Source organism: Carassius auratus, chromosome 32 (genome assembly GCF_003368295.1).
Source record: "Carassius auratus strain Wakin chromosome 32, ASM336829v1, whole genome shotgun sequence".
Taxonomy (NCBI): domain Eukaryota; kingdom Metazoa; phylum Chordata; class Actinopteri; order Cypriniformes; family Cyprinidae; genus Carassius; species Carassius auratus.
The window spans coordinates 32,474,180-32,494,744 of NC_039274.1; the positions used below are offsets into that span (position 1 = coordinate 32,474,180).

Consider the following 20,565-nt stretch of genomic DNA (forward strand, 5'->3'; position numbering starts at 1 on the left):
GAAACTCCGTCAAATCTCACTTTAGAGATGGCTTTTTGGATGCTGAAGGTCAAGTTCACCCTCAAGAGCATCTCAACACATCCCATTGGTAATGCTTGTTTTCAGATCTACCGCTATGATAGCCATGACCAACTTACTATTGGCAACATTTTTTTATGTTTTTTTTTTTTTTTTTTTTGCATTCAGCAATAGCCTAAATCAATACTTGGTATAGTAAAGTCACCCAAAAAGGAAAGTCATCCCAGAGTAAGTCATTCAGTTTTGACAAAAAAACAAAACAATACAAACAGAAATAATATTCAATATTATTTTTTTGGAGGTCAACAACTGTTTTCAACATTGATAAAAATAGCACAATAGATTTTTAAAAACATTAAAAAATTGTACTATCTAAAAAAATGTTGAGTATCATGGAAAAGTTCTTTATTTTTTGTAATTTAATACAAAAAAGCTAACTTTCTTATATTCTAGATTAATTGCACACAAACAGAATATTGTTTTTCATTTGAATTCTTATGGTTATGACTTACAGCTTTTAACATTTGAAAGTCCGTATCTAAAAAGATACTTATATTTTCTCAAAGATCAATACAAAAAATACATTTTCAAGATTTCCAAAGCAGGTTTAATTATGCACTCAATACTTGGTTGGGGCTCCTTCTGCACAAATTACTGCTTCAATGCAGTGTGGCATGGAGGCGATCAGCCTGTGGCACTGCTGAGGTGTTACTGAAGCCCAAGTTGCTTTGATAGTGGGCTTCAGATCCTCTGTATTGTTTGTCAGATGTTACTTATCTTCCTCTTCACGATATCCCATAGATTCTCTGTGAGGTTCAGGTCAGGTGAGTTGGCTGCCCAATCAAGCACAGTAATATCATGGTCAGCAAACCACTTGGAAGTGGTTTTGGCACTGTGGGCAGGTGCTAATGTCCTGCTGCAAAATGAAATCAGCATCTCCATAAAGCTTGTCAGCAGATGAAAGCATAAAATGCTCAAAAATTGCAGTGACTTTGGACTAAAACACAATGGACCAACACCAGCAGACGTCACGGCACCCAAATCATCACTTACTTCAGAAACTTCACACTGAACTTCAAGCAGCTTCTGTGCCTCTCCAGTCTTCCTCCAGACCTTGATTTCCAAATTAAATGCTAAATTTACTTTCATCTGAAAAGAGGACTGTGGACCACTGAGCAACAGTCCAGTTTTTATCCTTTACCCAGGTGAAATGCTTCTGATGTTTTTTGATGGTTTAGGAGTGGCTTGGTCCTAGGAATATAACAGCTGTAGCCCTTTACCTGAAGATGTCTGAGTGTGGTGACTCTTGATGTGCTGACTCCAGCTTCAGTCCACTCCTTGTGAATCGCTCCCATATTCTTGAATCAGCTTTTAGAGACAATCTTACCAAGACTGTAGTTATCACTGTTGCTTGTGCACCTTTTCCTACCACTCTTTTTCCTTACAGTCAACTTTCTATGAATATGTTTTGATACAGCACTCTGTGATCAGCCAGCCCTTTCAGCAATGACCTTTTCTGGCTTTCCCTCCTTCTCGAGGGTATTGATGATTGTCTTCTGGACAACTGTCAAGTCAGTAGTATTTCCCATAATTGTGGTTGAATGTTCTAAACTAACCCAAGAGGTACCCAGTAAAATGAAACTAATCAACCTCAAAATGAAATATTTAAATCTTTTGGGATACTGAATTTCTATTTTTCCTAAGCTGTACGTCGTAACCATCAGAATAAAACAAACAAACAACTGAACTCTTGAAATATTTCAGTTTGTGTGCAATTAATCTAGAATATAAGAAAGTTTGCTTTTTTATTTAAATTACAAAAAATAAAGACCTTTTCCATGATATTCACTTTTTTTAGATGCACTTGTACATTAAACTAAGCCTGTATAAAGAAGGTTAACTTCTGACTTTATGTTGACTTGAAGAAATGTAAAATAAAAGCGCTTGGAGGGCAAACAGCTCTGCTGCCTGCTGTAAAAGACCCTGAGTGGGGTATCATTCATACCTTGTCCTGTGGTTTCTTTTCTCTTAAGTTAGCTTCTAAAATAAAAAGAATTCTCCAACACCTCCAAGTGCCCCCAGTATGTCCCTTTAACCCTGGACCCCTCCAGGACCGCCAAATTTAATAAAGACTCCTTTAACTGTCTTAGAGCAGCATGGCAGTGTTGAATTGAATTAGTCCTTTATTTTTGCCCTTCAGCTGTGGTTACTGTGTAAATCACACTCACAGGCGCTAGCTAAAAACTGTCACGGTAGATGAAATTTCCTGCATACGATATCTTATGTACTTTTCACACTGTTCATTCCTCACAGTCCACTCCATCAGAAATCATTCAAGCCCTCACACACCCATTTACACACATAAGCACCCATACACATACACACATGAGCACAGTCTTACACTCGTAAGGACGTACAGCACTGTGCTGCCCAGCAGTTTATATCTGCTGTCTGTGGAGAAGAACAACAGTTGGACATACCTAATTTGATCTGTGAAAGTCATCCATAAAAGCAACACCACGTACAGCACATCATCACATCCATTGTGTTACTCCTCATTCTCACTGCTGCAGACAGCAAATCTGGCCCACATTATAGTGCTTTGCATGTTTGTGAAATTAATCAACACCAGAGCATAAAACGGTAACACAATAAAAGTTTACTGCTATGCTTTTATGCCCGTGTGGCACGTGTCAGCCATTACAAATGGTTTTTACGACTACTGTTTGCTTTCTTTGTTGCTTTCTACAGTATATGCTGCTCTGATGGTGTACATCAGAACGATTCTTGCTGCATCCAATTTAACAAGCATTTAAAGAGTCAAAGGCAGATAAAAAGATAACAGAGGTCTGTCTCCTGAAATGTTTGGAAGGAGAAGTATGATGGAGGAGAATAAAGGGCGAGATCCAAAATGCATAGCGTATTGAGAGATGAAAACATTAAAAGGAACAAGGCCAGTGTGTACAAGTTAGCCAGCTGCTTCATTCCGTGACAGTAGTTATGAGACATAGAACTACAGAGAGTGTAGGAACACAATGGCAGCATTCGATTGGACTTTACAGGAAGAACAAAGACAAACAAACGGGATACACCAGAGGGAAAATGAGACATCAAAAAAAAAAAAAAAAAGTGAATGAGTGAATGAGTCAGCTGGCTGAGAAGTGAAAAATGTGCATGTGTGTGTATTTGTGTGTCTAATCATATGGAGTGTGGGGCATTTTTGTGTAGGAATGGGTATACAGTATCTATATTTATTTAGTACAAATTCCAGCCCAAATTCTTCAGCTTTGGTGAATGAGAGAGACAAACTGGTAAGGATTTACCTCACGGAGCAAGAATGAACAAAGCCTGTGCTGTTATTTTTGGAAAAGGCATGGCTAACATCAATATACCCGTCTGTTATACCTCACTGTTATTTTTTTAACTTAATTAAAACAGATTCAAGGCAAATTTGCGGTATGGTATTAGAATCATCTTTCTATGCATCTCCATTGGCTTTTTAAAATGTATTTCTTGGCCCTCAGCCTTAACACCTTGATGTGCTTAAAAAGGAGCACCAAAAGACGAATTGTTAAATTGCTGAACGACTTTCTAGTTACCCGGGAGCATTGCAGCAGTGCCTTTCCCCTTGTGCAAAGAGCCTGTGATTGGTGAATTTTTGTTTAGTCAGAGTTGTGCTGCTCTGGGTGATGTGGGTGTGCTGATTGGACTGATGAGCATAATAATTGAACCATCACGGTGCTCCACTGTGCCAGGTGATTACCTCTGAATGGCTGATGGTGTAGAAGCTCAGTCAGATTCTGAATCAGCTATGCCTGTTGCGCCAATTGAGAACAAATCGAAATACAAAATGGGAACATGATCTCAGGTCAGTAGTGCATGGCCTTAACCAAATGTATAAGAAACATATACTGTACCTGTATGGAGCAAACCACTTGGATGCAATATGGATGAGAGGAAGGATCAATAGCATAACTGAAATATAAAGTGGTCGTAAATGAGAAGTCAATATACTTCAGTAAGAATGTATGTAAATTATGAAGCACCCAGGCACCCAATTTCATTACTTTATTAATGAAAAAGAAAATTCTGTGCAAAATGTGTTACAAATTTATTTCTGAAAGAGTTTGACTGCATGTACTTTAAGCAGTTCCTTACTATGCATGCACTATAAGAATGATTTTTCAAAATGTAAATAATGCAAAGATTACTGGGGTATGTTTTATAAGAAAATACTATTTCAGGCTTTCTACTTAATGTCATGTTTAATTCAGTTTGTTTGAAAAGAAAATTCCCCCCAATGTATATTCTATTTTAAAACTGCCAAGACACCCTTCAAGGCTTGACAACTGTTATTTTTGCATGTTAAGACATTTATTTATTTAATGCTATGCCAACTATAAAGTCACAACAAATAACATGCTAGTGTATACAGGAGGTGACCAGCAAGGCCCAGACTAGATGGCGCTGTGACTGCACCTGGGTGGAGAGAGAAAGAGAAAGAGAAAGAGAAAGAGTGATAGAAGAAGGATAAGTGGGAAAGAGAAGATGCTGGCGATTCATGTTTTTGAGTGCTAATGGACCACCAGAGGACATCACACACAGTTTAACAATGAGATCTGTGGTATCCTGGCAAGTCACCAGATGCATTAGAAATGAACACAAAGCATGAAGAATGCCTTTATTGAGAAACCTCTGCAAGTTCCTTCATTAAATTGAAGCTCAAAATATCATTATAAAAATAAGCAAGAACAACCCCTGAATAAAGTGCACTGTCTTTATAAGATTGTGAAACAAAAAAGGCTCTGATTAGGATGCTAAATGTCATTTCTCGAAATAGAGCTGCAGTATACCTGAGCTGGTATGGCATAGTCCAAGCGAGTCTGGTGAAAGGGTCATGATACACAATGAGAAGCCTGACAGAAGAGTCTGAGATGAATTTATGAATTTAGCAAGGATTGCTCACTTTCCCCTGTCCATGACTCCTTTGATATACCACTCAATATCAAATGCTTTTTAAATGCTTCTCTCTGGTGGAAAAAAGATCAGTGAATTATAACTATTCTTAGTATTTTAAATAAATATTATTTGCATTTTGTTCTAACAATGATTCCAAAGTTTGGAGTCAAAATGTTTTTGAAAGAAGTCTCTTGCATTTATATGAGAGAAAAACTGTAAAAGCTATAGCTATAAAATAAATATTATAAAAATGTTAATGTATTGATATTAATATATTTTAAAATGTAATTTATTCCTATGATGGCAAAGCTGAATTTTCAGCAGCCATTATTCAAGTCTTCAGTGTCACATGATCTTTCAGAAATCATTCTAACATACTGATTTGGAGCTACATTATTATAATATCTGGGGAAGTCGTGGCGTAATGGTTAGAGAGTTTGACTCCTAAACATAAGGTCGTGGGTTCGAGTCTTGGGCTGGAAATACCATGACTGAGGTGCCCTTGAGCAAGGCACTGAACCCCCAACTGCTCCCCCAGGCACTGCAGCATAAATGGCTGCCCACTGCTCCAGGTGTGTGTGTGTACTTCAGATGGGTTAAATGCACAGTATGGGTCACCATACTTGGCTGTATGTCACTTTCACTTTATCTATATATAAAACTACTTTTTTAATATGGTGTAACACTATTGTCATGTGGCAGGGCATATGCAATGAGAGTATGAGCTGATTTGAAGGAACAGATTAACCAAACTGGATGAAACATTAAATTATATGGTGAGACAGTACTTCGCATGTCAAACTAGATGAAACACTTCCATCAAAACCTCTATCATCCTTGCAGAAGTTGTTTAGCATAACACATCACATTAATAATTACTAGACTTATCTCTCTGTTAAAAGCATCACATAACTACCATAAACATACTGATATTTGTCTAAAGGGCTATGTCAGTGAATGTGCATTACTATAACAAATGTCATTGCAACCTGCTCACCAGATGCTTCTTCTACAGGGTTTCCCAGCAGGGGTAGACACACTGAGGCACTGCGTGTAAATGCCATTGCCTTTTCCAGCCACAGGGCTGTAATTAATTCTATTAACCTCATTGATGAAAGGACAGAGATGCTGTAAGTTCGCTGACTGGCTCTGCCCACATGCCCCTCACTTTCTCAGTCGCTTCTTCCTCCCGTGCTATTTGCATCAGCCATCATTTGTGACTAGGGGTTATGTATCTTGTTTAAGCCAAAAACAATGAGCCTCTAACGTAAATTACAGTTCAACAATATCTTCTTCCTCTATACTGAAGACCACTGGGTGGAATTTAACGATGTTTCTCACACTAACTTGCTGCCGTCCTCTGGATTTGTGTGATCAGTGATGAGGACTAATATGTGAACAGGGCCCAAACAAGACCTTTAATCCCACAGAGCCTGTGGAGATCGGATGAAATATTCACTCACATCATTAGAAGAACTCAATAACGCTGATATGAAAGCACTGATTAGTAAGCAAGGACCACAGGCACGCGACTCAAGCGAGGGAAAAATTATAAATTGCAGATTATAATCAGATAAGAATCCCAATCATTGTGAGGTGATTTATCAGTGTCTGTGCCTAAAGGCTTGTAATTTAGCATGTATGAGTGAATTACCAGCCGTTTTGTGTAGGAATCTTCTGTTTTCGTCTGCTGAAATATCCACCTCTGAGACGGGCTTCTCTTTCTCAACTGAAAAAAAAACAAAACAAAAACAATGCAAAGAATAATTCAAACAACCACCTTAAGGCTGGTTCACACGGCAGGATAATTGGGCCGATTTTAGCCCCGATTCAGCCCTTCCGACAATCTTAGGATGCTCCGATTATCGTAAAATAATCTGATCAAATATTCCTGCCGTGTGTGGTGTGTTAAGACTAATCTCCTCTGCTCGGAAGAATGTCGGGACCGCTCCGATCTCAAATCGGGGATATCCAAAATGTTGGATTTATTTTGCCCGATTTCTTCTCGTGTGTGGTGTCCCCCGAGGACAAACAATCACGCAGCCTGTGGACTGAGGCGTGTAGCCAATCAGAACGCGAGGTGACGAGGCAGTGATAGTACCGGGAAACAAAATCAAAACAGCCGGCGTATATAATATAACAAATACAAATAAAGTCGATGGGCATAACTACATCCACAACTGCAGTCCACCAGAGTACATGGAAACTAATATATGAACGTTTATTTCAACGGTTATTAATCTGTGTAGTACGTAACAACATTTCTATGAGATAAAACAACAACTTATCTCCATATCATGATATAGCAAGTATAGTCCATGCTCGCGTCGTCTCCACCTCTTTGACCATCGCCTTTTCTTATTTTTCTTATGTTTTTTTTCCCGTTAAAAACAAAGCACAAACTATGGCCACTGCATCCTCTTCGTCCGCCATGATTGTTTACTCTAAAGTCACGTTTGATCTCGAGGGATTTTGCGAGATTTCCCGTCTGACCTGGGAATGCTCGGGGGTCAAATCGGTTCGTGTGTGATGTGTTGATATTGCCGTGTGGCTGCACACCACACACGGAGCGACCAAAACTTAGACCCGTGATTTTTTATCGCCGTGTGTGGGGTCTCTCAGGTTTGGAAAATCTGCCGACAATTTTAAAATCGTCCCGTGTGAACCAGGCCTTAGTTGCACCATTTTCACCTCAGTCTAGCTGACCTTTTATTGAAAGAGCAGAAAAATATAATTATGGTTCTTCTGCAAGACATTTGTTTTACATTGTGCCCAAAAACACAACCCATCAAAAAATGGATAAGTAAAACATATGAAGCAAAAAGTGCCAGAATATCAAAAATTGTGGAAAATTACATTTACAATTACAATTACAAATTACATTTTGGAAGAACCAATCAATGTGCAGCTCCTTCCCAATTTAAAGCCCCTTTGCACTACTTGAAAAAAAAATTTAATAAAAAATAAAATTACGGATATGAGTGTGAGTGCATTAGATGTTAGCGTAGAGTGACAGTTAAGGAGATTTCTGTCACATTTTTCAATGTTTAATAACTCTGCAGCACTGTACCATTATGCTGACATTTCTGGCACCGTTTTAAATACACAATGACATTAAACTCAATGCATTTTTCAGCTTTATGTAAATAACTTGCGGATTAAAGAGCTGCTTGAACAGTATTTAAAAGTGGGAGGCAAACACCAACAACACAAAGTAGCTTGTTTGTGTTCCATACCTCAAACCTCTGGCAATTCTAGAGAGATTTCAGTGGGGACTGGTGTGGAGGATATACGTTTGCTCTTGGTGTGACCTTTCCCTGTATCGGATTGCATGGACATGCTAGAAGATGAATGGGTAGGCTTGGGGGTCCCTGGGTCAGCCATCCTGAGAGACTGATACCTCTGTGGGCTTACCTTTCAGTAAAAGCAGGGCAAACATATAATTAATCACACAATAACCACATACTCGATTTTCAGTAATGTTCACTAAAATGAGAATCACTGTAATTATTGTTTTTATAAATGGTTCGGAATTTGAACAAACCCCAAACTTTAAGCATTACATTTTGGCACATAACTCATCCCATCCTGTCTGTGCTATAAACATGAACACCACCTTAACCCTCTGGAGTCAAAGGGTATTTTGGGGGCTTGGAGAAGTTTTGTCACGCCCTGACATTTGTGCTTTTCTTAGTTTCTTGTAAATATCTAAATGGGTACAGTCGAATCTCACTGTAATCAGCACAAACTGGGCTATTATAATATGTGAAAAGCATGTATGTACATGATTGTGATTTTGAGGAAAAAATATGTTATGCGTGGTTTAACAAAAAATGTTAAAACACTTGAATAAGGCCATAAAACACATACAGAACATTGGTTCCGGGGATTTTTGAGAACTGGAGCTTGTAGCCTAGAATATGTCTTTCTAAATTATGTGAAAAAGAGCCTGTAAAAGGACAGGACAGTGAAAATGACAAACAATAAAGCTGGAGAGAAAAAATATATATATTTTGGAGAAGAATGCAAGCCTTTCAAACTTTTAATTCCTTCAAAGCATGGAGGGGGTGATATCCTGTCATGGGGGTATTTTTCTGAAACAGGAAACACCCCATTGAAAATCTGTGGAATGACTTGAAGACTGCAGTCCACAAACAGTCACTATTAAATTGAACTGAACTTCAGCAATTCTGCAAAGAAGAAGAGTGAAGAGTGGAAAGAAGAGTGGGCAAATATTGCAAAGTTAATAGAGACATATCCCAACAGACTAAAGGCTGTAATTAAAACAAAAGGTGGTTTAACAAAATACTGACACAAGGGGTTGGTCCTTTTTCCAGCTCAGTGATTCAGTTTTTTTTTTCTTTTCTTCTTCTTCTTTTCTGAGTAATGTTGGTGTTAAATTTTTCACTTGTATATTGGACCGAGTAAATACAGCTGGATAAAACAATATCTGTTTCTGTCTTCTTTTCGGGCTGCAAAGCAACAAAATTTTATTATTTTAAAGGAGGGAGAGGATTCTTTTCTACACCCACTGAAGATTTTTTATTTATATTTTTTGAACGAACATGTTACACTGAAGACTTGAGTAATAACTGACAATTCAGATGTGCTATCAAAGGAATAACTTACCTTTTAAAATATTAAAATAAAATATTACGTATATTTTTACTGTATTTTTAACAAATAAATACAGCCTTGGTGAGCCTTAAATATGTCAATACAAAATCTTACCAAACCCCAACCCTATACAAAATTGCACATACACACAAATAAATGTTCACGTGTAGATTTGACAGTATTCTAATGATGCCTCATCAGTTGCCTAACAAAAGCTCTGTGATTTCCCCAGATACAATTTTTTTGGTCCGAATAAAAAACAAAACAATGAAGAACAGAGGCAGAAGCAAACAGGCATTTTGAAAACCTTTTAGCTTAGGTGTTCTACCAAGCCCCACAATATTACGTTCTCTCATGGTCTCTTCCTAGACAAATGATAAATCTGCCTCGCTGATTTGCCTCAGTTAGGAAGCGAGAGCAAAAATATCTAGCTCATTAACTATTTATTTTTTCCAAGTTGATGTCTCTCTCGCCATTTCCACATTTAGTTGTCAACACAAGCAGACCCTCCTTCTCCATTGAAGATTTGATTCGGTTCCCAACTTGTCTGTTTTGTTGAGTGCTGTATGTAATAAAGCAGACAGTGTGGAGGCAATACAAAATGATAAAAAGGTAAGACAGGGAGTCTGTGAGTAATGGAAAACATTTAAAACTGCAGATCCTGTCAGATCAGATGAAATTCAGAAGGCAGCAGGTGATTTTGAGCAGTTAAAAAAAGTCTATGAGCCACACTGCATAAGATGAAATGACAAAGCCAAGACTGTAGGAGGCAATAGGTTGATTATAAAAGACTTAGGAATTTAGACATTTTACTGAATCCAATTATAAGGTTTTAAAGATCTAAATCTGATCCTGTGAGATTATTATCTTTCTTCATTCATGGATTGATGTCGACTGAAAGGGTTATTTTACTGTATATCAACCAAGCTAATAGAAAAGTTAAAGCACATTGAAAATGAGACATCAAATATATATATAAAAAATAAAAATACGTAATTTAAGTTAAACAAGGCATGTTAGTGCTAAAATCTCAGTTAACAACCGTTAATAACTGGCAGCTTAGCTGAGATTGAAATAAACATGCAAAATATCACTCTTTCCTCTGACACACTTCCTCTGACAGCGTCTTCCACTGTGTGAAGTTAAATATAGCACTATATAAATAACTAAAAGTCAAAAATGCTTGAAGTCAAAGTTTTCAAACATTTTCAAGGAGCAAACGCCATCCGAAAGCTGTTGCACGAGGACTCTGCGGACGCATCTCCATGGAAACAGTGCACAACGCTGGCTTTCTCTGCATGGATATAGACCCCTTAATCGCCTACGTCACTGTGACGTCACCACTCTAGCTGGAGGCAAAACATAAGGAAGAACTCATAGTAGGCACGCTAAAAGTTTGAGGTTTTGACTTAAAATGTCGTCCTGTTGTGTTTTTGGCTGCCAGAATAGAAGGAACAGCACTTTTTGTTCAAAACTAAAGTTTTACTGGATCCTGGCAAACATTCCTTCACAGAAATCAAGAAGTTGGTTGAATTCAATACGGCGTACAGACTGGACGGAGACGATCATAAATAATGCTTGTGTTTGCAGTGCACACTTCATATCAGGTAAAATAATCTATGCATATGTACTGGTGTGTTGGTTTTATGTAGTACAAATCAGCAAGTTTCTGTTTTATAGGTGAAAAGTCGCCAACCTTCAGCGCACTAGCTAGCTTAAATGTTAAACAAACATACAGCGATAGATGTGTGTGCCATCCTTTGAATGGTCTCTTAAAATAATCCAAATTGCTAATCATAGTTAGCCCAGCGATAGGTTACATTAGACAATAAGCCTTGACAAAATTCCCTTTGTTGTTGTCTAGGAAATATCCAAAACCTGGTTAAAATGTTTCCAATGAGAACAATTTTTTCAAAATAGCTGTCACGTTCCCGCAGAGTCAGTGACTGTACATATTCGGACAGTTCCGAACCTTCTTCTGCATCCATGTTTAATAAATCCCTCCTAAAACGTCCACTGTCCTCATTTGTAAGTCGCTTTGGATAAAAGTGTCTAATAAATAATATAATGATTTCTAAATTCAATATTAAAAAAATAATGAATCCATCTTTGATAATCCTGGGATGCTATGGTCAAACAGGTTTATTGGCCATGAGAAAAAAATATGTCGTTCTCTCAACATAAGAAGTCGTGGACATGAGAAATTTATATGCTTCCTCAACATAGCATCTGGAAGGAATGACATAAGGATGTCTTTACCTCGACAGAATGATCTTGTGACCACGACATAATATCACATTCCCAAAAGTTAATAAGACATTCCCTCAAATTAATATCTCGTGGTCACAACATATTATCATGTGCCCACTAGTTTTTATGTCGTGACCACGACAAAGTGAACCAACCATTTCACCTCCCTGGCACCATAGTACATAAATAATAACTACAGTAATGCTTTTATTTTGGGGGGAACATTAATAACATTTGTGCTCCTTGTGTCCGAAAATTGCTCGAGAGAGAAGATGCATGTTTTTATTTTGATTGACTGCGATCACAACAATGTTTCACCCACCTTCAGTAGTCTTAAATAAAAAGCTACTGCAATGGCAGCATGTTTAGGCTATTATGTTAGCTTATAATACTCCAATGTCACACATGGCCTTGTCTCCGAAGAGAAATTATTATGATTCTTTCTCAAGCACCTATATGACACGTTATTGCCTTATTGAATTAAAAAATAGCTAAAGGATTATTATCATCAACTACTTAAGCATTGAATATGGGTGAGAAAAGATGTTTTTATTGTAACTACTGTTCAGTTAGTAACAGATAAAAGGGACATTTTAAGCTGAAGGTCTAATTAATAAAACTCGTAGTACACTTTGAACTCCTTTCCACAAGCAACTGGAAAATATCTGGTGGCATCAAATGCACTGATATACAGACACACACACACACACATACACTGTCCTACACATCTTTGAAAACCCAAAATATCTGTTTGTCATTTTTATCACTTCTCTTGCCACTCTTAAAATGTCGCTTAGTGCAAATGGACAAGCTGAAGGATTCATAAAAGTCACCTGACCCCAGGGAGCTGATCTGTGAGTCTCCATTTACTCTTTGTATGTACGTACAGATGGTGCACAAATCCCCAGATGTTATTTTCATTGCCTTCTTTTTGGCATCAAATGGTAAGGAGCAGGACTTTGACAAAAGGCAGCAATGGGAGTTGAAGTTCATGGCTTGGATCTTTAATAATTTATTTAAAAATGGGAGATTAAAGATTAAACCCTTTAAACCCATTGGATGAAGAAGGTGCACTTTCAGTCTCTGACAATGTGACTCACACTCATACAACCTCCACCCATAATGCATTTCACTTTTTGATTATAGACACAGACTCACACATAGGCGTACACACCCTAAACTTCTTCCTCTCACCAATGCACAATCCACTGAGATATATGACTTGAGAGAGCCCCTCTGAGAATATGAGTGCAAGCCAATCTAAATTTCCCTACTGGGATCTAAAATTCTCCCCGTAATGCTTCGGCAAACAGCTTTGCATTGCTCACTGGATTGTCTTCTGCTATATTTTAAATGATGAGCTAATACACCATTTGCACAAAAATATAATCCTCTTGAGCAGTGAAAAAGAAAAAAAGGCCTGAAATTATAAATGGGAGGCAAAAGAGCTATGAACATTTTTTGAATATGAATTTAAAAGTAACAGGTTTTAGTAGTTGCTATTATGGACAACCAAGAGAAAGCAAATTTTGCTGATTATTGCTGCTGAAAATGGTCAATGATTTTCCTGATTTGTGCTGTACTAATAAGTCAGACCGGGAAAAAAACATTACTATAGACTGCCAAAATGTATGACAAATCAAGGAAACGTGTGCAAAAAAAAATAAAAATTGAGGAAAGACAAGTGAATGTCGTGACATTTGCCAAGAATGGTAGCCCATACTCAAAATCTGTGTTCTGCATTTAACCCACCCAAGAGCACACACAGCAGTGAACACCCCCAAGCAGTGTGAAGCCATGTGCTCCAATGCTTAGAGCACAGAGAGCACTGTACAGTACATTAACCTCCCCAACTACAATTCATACTGGTACTGAGACTTGAACCGACAACCTTTAGGTTACAAGTCAGACTACTGTCCAATTTATTTAGTTAATGGTAATGCTTTACCACCTATTATCTTTAGTTTGTCAATATATTGTCTTTCCTTTTTACTAATTCCTTCTTTATATGATTTAACAGCTTCCACACGTTTTCCATCCCCATGGTTTAGACATCTTAATTTAGTAGAACAATAGTAGTAGTTAACCATGTAATCAATGCTGTTATTTACATCCGAGTATCTCAAATATGGCCGCGTACCCAGCTGAACAAATCTTGAGATAGGAACGCATTATTGACTTGAAAAAGGTGGGTGCTGCTAACAAGTTAAATATGACTACAAAGGTTTTATGGGATATTAATTGTCATCACACTGAACAGATAAACTCATCTACTTACCGTACTAGTCTGCTTCCACAGTCTGTTTTTAATTGTGGTTTTGCTAATTATTCTAACTCTAACTTTCAGGGAAATTTTTTTCTTAAATAAAGTGTGAAAGAGTTCTCAAAAGCTAAATTATAGTAACGTCTAAGTCATGCGACCATGGTGTAGTTTATTTATAGCCTACATTTAGCTTATATATATAGCTATAGCGATTGGATTTAAGCTTCAAAATTCATAAAAGTTGTGCTCAAGTATGAAAATTACCATGATAGATGAAATGTATAAAGGGGTCGATCGTAACTTTTGTTCAAATTTCAAGTTGGTCCCTTGAATTCAGCACATTGACTAACAGAAAACAGCTTATTCTTTTTGCCATTAAAATTACGCTAATATTGCTAATGTATCTGCATCCTAAAAATTCATGCATTTGTTGGTCACAGATCGTATTTTCTGCAATAATCCAAAAGCAGATGGGAAAACCCTATTAGGTTTTTGTTGAGGTAACCAGGTCGATGCTAACTTTTGGTTAGCCTAAAAAAATGACATCACCGTAGCACTCTTATGGGTGAGTAGGTCTCAGCATCAAGACATGCCATATAGTGGATTTGAATGAATTTGACTGGAATAGAATGTGAGCATGAATCAGCGCCGAAGCTAATGAGAGCTTGAGCAAAAATAATTTGCTCTCATTACACAGCCTCGGGCCTCAGAGTCTCTGAGACAGCAGCACAGCACCCTTTATGTTCACAATGCACATGATATATGAGGACCATACATTGAAACGGATGAACACGCTCACACACATGTGTGGAAACAAGTTCACATGCAGGGTTCTGTTTCATACACGCTTATAAAAGTAAAAGCCTTATGTCATCGCCAGAACACAACATCTGGGTCCCTCTAAAAGTTTTAGAAGATGCAAATGAATAATGACATTCTTCTGGTGGTTTTCAGGGAGGATAATTACGTAACTCATTTTTAACATTGTCACATATTGTGTTCAGCGTTCACAGGGCACGCCGAGGCCCTGGTAGAAGTGGTAGCAGCGGGCACATTTTGACGTCATGCATTCATCACAAACAGGGCCAAACATCTGATGTTCCTTATGTGGACAAATGTACAATGCATTTACACTTTTTTCCATCTAAAAGAATCCATCTATGGCCTTCCATAACCCCCTTTTACCCACAAAAACAGTCGTTCTGTAACAATAATAGCCCTCTAAAAATGTGTTTCCAGCTCGGGGAACCAAAGCATTCTGAGGTAATCAAATAAAACTGCCCTCAAAGCTTTTAATAAAACATGGCCCTGTAGGGATTTTTTTTTTTTTTTAAGAATAATGGCAGAAAAGGGATTCTCTTTTTTCCACTCGTTCCTTTTATTTCTCAATTATTCATTTGCAAAGGGACGAAACTAACAGTTTGTGTTTGTGCGGTATTGGCTGAAAGAACCATCGCTGAGAGGATGAGAAATCAGTCGGGCCACCACACATTTTCCAGCGGCCCTTAATTAGTGTCTGCGCTTAAAAGGCCTGACGGTTCCAATATCACAGCTACTTTTAATATCTCTGGCCCAGTCGCTCATGTAATTATTGGACAGGGATTGGATAAGGATAAAGTACTTTGGCCATTTTTTATAACGTAGTTATTCTGTTTCGTTTTATGTTTCTTTGAGGGATTTCCACTCTGAAGATTTTAAATGAATAAAGCACTCTGTAAAATGGAAGCTGATTAATACATTCATTGAAACATTAAAAGCCTTATAACCTTGTAAACCCACCTTGCAAACAGCGTTATTGGCTTAAGATATTAAATTTTTACTTGTTTCGCTTATTTATTTATTTAATTTTTGGGTGCACTAAGTATATTTAATGCACCACTATAACCCAAAGCACTCATACAAAACCCTACTTTACAATACAGTCATTTCCCCCAGTCATGCATAGCTGAGCTTTCCCTTTTACCACAGTGATAACAATAAAAAGTCAACAAATGCTGGGGTCCAAAATAAACATGTTAATTCTTAATTTATGGCATGATTGGTATACCATTTAACTGGTATGAAGTGGTAGAGCCGTGGCCTTCATTGATTGCACTAGGCATTAAAAGATTAAAAGGTTTATCATCTGTCTGTGGTGTTGATGGCAGTCTTGAGTCATTAGCGCCATTAGCATTAAGCCTACCCCATCAATTACAGCCCAGGTGAGTGATCCGGCTCCCTGAGAGAGTGATCCCGGGTCGGGCACAATGAAGCCAGCTTAGCCCTTGCTCTTCTGGAGTCCCTGATCTGCTTGGATAAATCTGTCCAGGAAGATGAGTCAGCTACAGTGGGAGAAATTAAGAAAGAGAAGAAGTGAGGCAGAATAGAGATAAAGCGAATGAGAATGGGGCTCTTACTGTGTCAGAGCCGAGGTTAGGAATGAGTGAAGATATACTGTACACACACACACACAAACATGTTTCTATTAGACATTGAAATGTTTACCAGTGGAGCCTGCAGCTATGACTATATGCACTTTTTTAGGGAATAGTTCATACGAAAACACCATCCATAATGTTTCTTCATTGGAACTGATATGGAGAATTTTAGAATTACATCACTTGTTCAGCAATGAATAATTTGAAGTTAATGGGTGCCGTCCGAATGAGAGTCCAAACAACTGTTAAAACATCACAATAATCCTTAAGTAATCCACATGACTCCAGTCAATCAACAAATGTCTTGTGAAGCAATAAGCTGTGGGTTTTTAACAAATTATTGTGATGTTTTTATCAGCTGTTTAAACTCTCGTTCTGATGGCACCCATTCACTACAAAGGTTCCATGCATAGGTGATGTAACAAGTGATGTAAAGCAAAATGTCTCTAAATGTTCCCATGATTAATCAAATGCCTTTACATCTTTTGTGGCCTAAGGGTGAGTAAATTGTCAGAAAATGTTCTATTCCTGCAATTATAAAATAAGCATTCTGAGTCAGTTCTTTCTTTTCACTGAACTGACCAAACAGGTTTGCAAAATGGTCTGAATTGATTTGCATTCATTTGGACTGCTCTCTCTCTCTCAGAATTATCTGAAGCAATTTTTCAGTCAGTTAATAATCAGTGCTGGATAACTGGATATTCACCTACAATTATAGCTACTCTTGGATAGGTAACTTTGAGAAACTTAGCTGTCACGTGAAGAGGCTTTGTCGTGTTTTTGTAGTTGTTGACCTATATGAACATATCCAGATGGATGTCTGGGTCGATGACTATTTCATAACTTTTTTCATGTCAGTCTTAAAAGGTTTCAAATGCATTTAGAGACTCCTTCATTCTGCTGAGATGTACTGTTGCTCTCATTGATCATGTGGTCTTAAGTCTCAAATAAGCTCAAGTCTTTAACGAAAAGTTGGATTTTTAACATTGGCATATATTGAGTTAAACTTTTTACTCCATATGTGTACCCTCAAATAAAATCCTGCCGTTTACATGTTGACAGTGGTTGTAGTCACTTTGTGTTGCAGTGTAAGAGTGTGTGGTGTGTCTGTACCAGTATCTCTGCATCAACATGTATTCATTCATCTGTCACCATGGTGGTTTTCCTTACAGTAACAATGGGGAATGAGTTGTGTCATGTCAGTGTGTCGATATGAGTGTAGTTGACACCCACTACATTGGCTCCAGAGCTTCCCACTGACGATCTCTTTGCAGTGCACGTCTATCACTGTGAGTGTTGCCGTCAGTCAGTGTCTCTGCTGTGAATGTCTTGCAGACATAGATACACATGTACTGTACTGTTGTGTATTCACTGTTGACTACAAGCTCTTCACATTGCCTCTTTTAAATGTAACTAGATCATTATAGGCCCACAGAGTATCAGCACACTGATTGGAACAGGATTTTGGACCATTGAGATTTTACTGGGTAAGGCTACAAATTTTAACACTGCAAAATAAACATCAAGTGACTGGACACAGGTGGCTGACATACAATATTAAATTCAAATATAATTGAATTTAATCTGATCTAAAAAACAAAAAGAAAAAAAAAACAATCACTCATTGTTGAGGGACACACAAACAGTCAATTTCTAGGCAATTTTTCAGTAACAAGTCTGTCTTTTTGTAGTTTGATGGTTTGAATAAAGCCTTGACTGCATATAGAAAAAAAATCATAATAAATGTTCCCTTTTCTAATCTTTCAGTTTGTGCAGTTGCACCATTTGTTTTTATTTACCAACCTATAAACTAGGGGTGCACAATATATTGATATCGATAAGCCAATAATAATTTTTATATACATTGATAAACTACGTTTAGTGTAAAAATAAACTATAAGTGAATAATAAAAGACAGCAAGGGTTATAAAAAAAAAAAATACCAAAAATGATAAATTAAAAAATTACAAATTTCTAATCTGATGTGCGACCCTCTTTCAACAGAGATGTGACTATTTCACAAATGAAGGCTGCTGAAATGTTTATTAAACTAACCCAAACTTTTAATTAAAAAAAAATTAATAAATAAAAATTGCAGTGTGATCCAGTGTACCTATCATGAGCAATGCCTTCAGTCCTGTTGTCCCTGAGGAGTATAATGAAGGAATGATCTGCATAGAAGATTTTTGGCTTCTCCACGTCCTCATCCTTATGAATACTGTCCTTGCTGCCAGACTCAGGGGCCAGCTCAAGGGATGTCCAATGCACCATGGCTCCCAAGGGAAGCTTCCCCCATCCCAAACTTGATGCAGTGGAAAAATCAGCTGATGTATCATTCCACACATCTACCAGGCCTAATGCAGCTAGCTGTTTCTGAGTGAGAGTAAGGTGGGGAAAAAAAAAAACAGAAGGAGGGAAAAAGAGTGCAAGAAAACAGTGAGAATTTAATGTATTTTCAGGATAACACTAGACCTCAAAATCCTTCTCTGCTCCAAATGACTAAGATGGTGCGAATCAATTATGCAGAATACAATAAACGAAAAAGCTCAACTATGAGCCAATAGAGACCTTGAAAAATGAAACATCCATGCCCTTTTATGACTCCCAATGGTGGAAATGAAAACGCAGCCACACACACACTCCTCAGACAGGTATAAAGGACAAATGAAAGCAAAACATAAAGAGTGTCACTGTAAATCAATAATGTTTAAAAAAAAATTGGTTGTTTCCCCTCTTCATCGTCTCGGCTTTATTTAAAAGGCATGACAGATGCCCTTGTTGGCGGTGCAGGTGGTACAAAGCATGAGACAGGAGCCGAAGACACTGGCCGAGGGAGAGCTGCTTATGAATAATTTAAAAAAGATCTCTCTGACCTCGGCCCGCTTTTGTTTTCCTTTCAGATATGAATTTGGGAGAAAGACGCTCGCTGACAGGTAGTTTATATTCCCCCTGGATGAGAACCTGGATAAACGACAGTTACCCGCATAGAGAATGAGAGACTGCGAGGGAGATGGCGAAATAAGGAAGAGGAGATAATAAGTGAACTGCTGTGGGAAGATTGAGAGACACCCAACGTGTTTGTGAAAGCCGAGACCGAATGGCTTTAACTGAATGATTAAGCCCTCTCGCCTAAATGACTATTTTAATTAAAACGGAGCGTACGCACACTTTATCTTGTTGCAAAAATGATGCATGCACACTGGGAATGGCTGAGCTGGCGTGCAAGCTAGATTTGTGCAAAATTCCAAATTTAAGAATTGGCTCCAAGTTCATGGATAAGTTGGAACTCTAATTGAATTGTCCTCACCTGACAGGAAGTGAAATTGGAATTTGCATTAGAATGACATGTACTAAAAAAGAAAAAGAAAACTTAAAACAAGGCTGTCAAATTACCTTTTCAAGATAACGTAAAAGTTATAGTTGTATGAATTCATCAGAATTCCATTTTATTTTTGGAATTGAGGTGTTTAGTCAGAACAGGTTTTTGTATTCCACTGATTCTGCTGGTTTTCCATCGTTTTTCCATTGTATAAATGGATGTCTTTGACTTTTATATGCAGAGTCTCACACAACATGGTATTCTAAAAGCACAGTGCGCAAGTTAAAATAAGTTAAAAAGACTTTTTAAAAACATCATGAGACCTTTTTTTTTCAATCCACCAGACCAACATGAAATGATGGAAAAAAAAAAATGAAAGATTTTTTTTACACTATTTGAGCACAAGAAACTACATTTATGGGACAGTTTGTGTCAAGGTTTTATTTTTAATTTGAAAAATATTATTTAAATGTGAGTTTGGCAATCAGTTTTTGAGATTCTCCCATACAGGTAGATAGGTATTGGTCATGCATGCCTAAAAAAGCTACCTGGAGGCATTGCAAAAAAGGGATTTTTAAGTAATTCGGCATCCTGTTTGCTGTAGTTCAATTCAGAATGGGTGGTGCACAACCCAGGGGCTGACATGGTGATTTGAATCAGAGGTTTTTAAAGGTGAAGAACGGTGGAAAACAAGAGAAAGATGGAAGGAGAGGTTGATAATG

The 20,565-nt window shown here is 37.7% G+C and overlaps 1 pseudogene; it reads right to left on the reverse strand.

Annotated features, from left to right (window-relative positions):
- Nucleotides 1-20,565, reverse strand: part of LOC113052441 (serpin H1-like) — a 42,009-nt pseudogene that overhangs the window by 4,323 nt on the left and 17,121 nt on the right.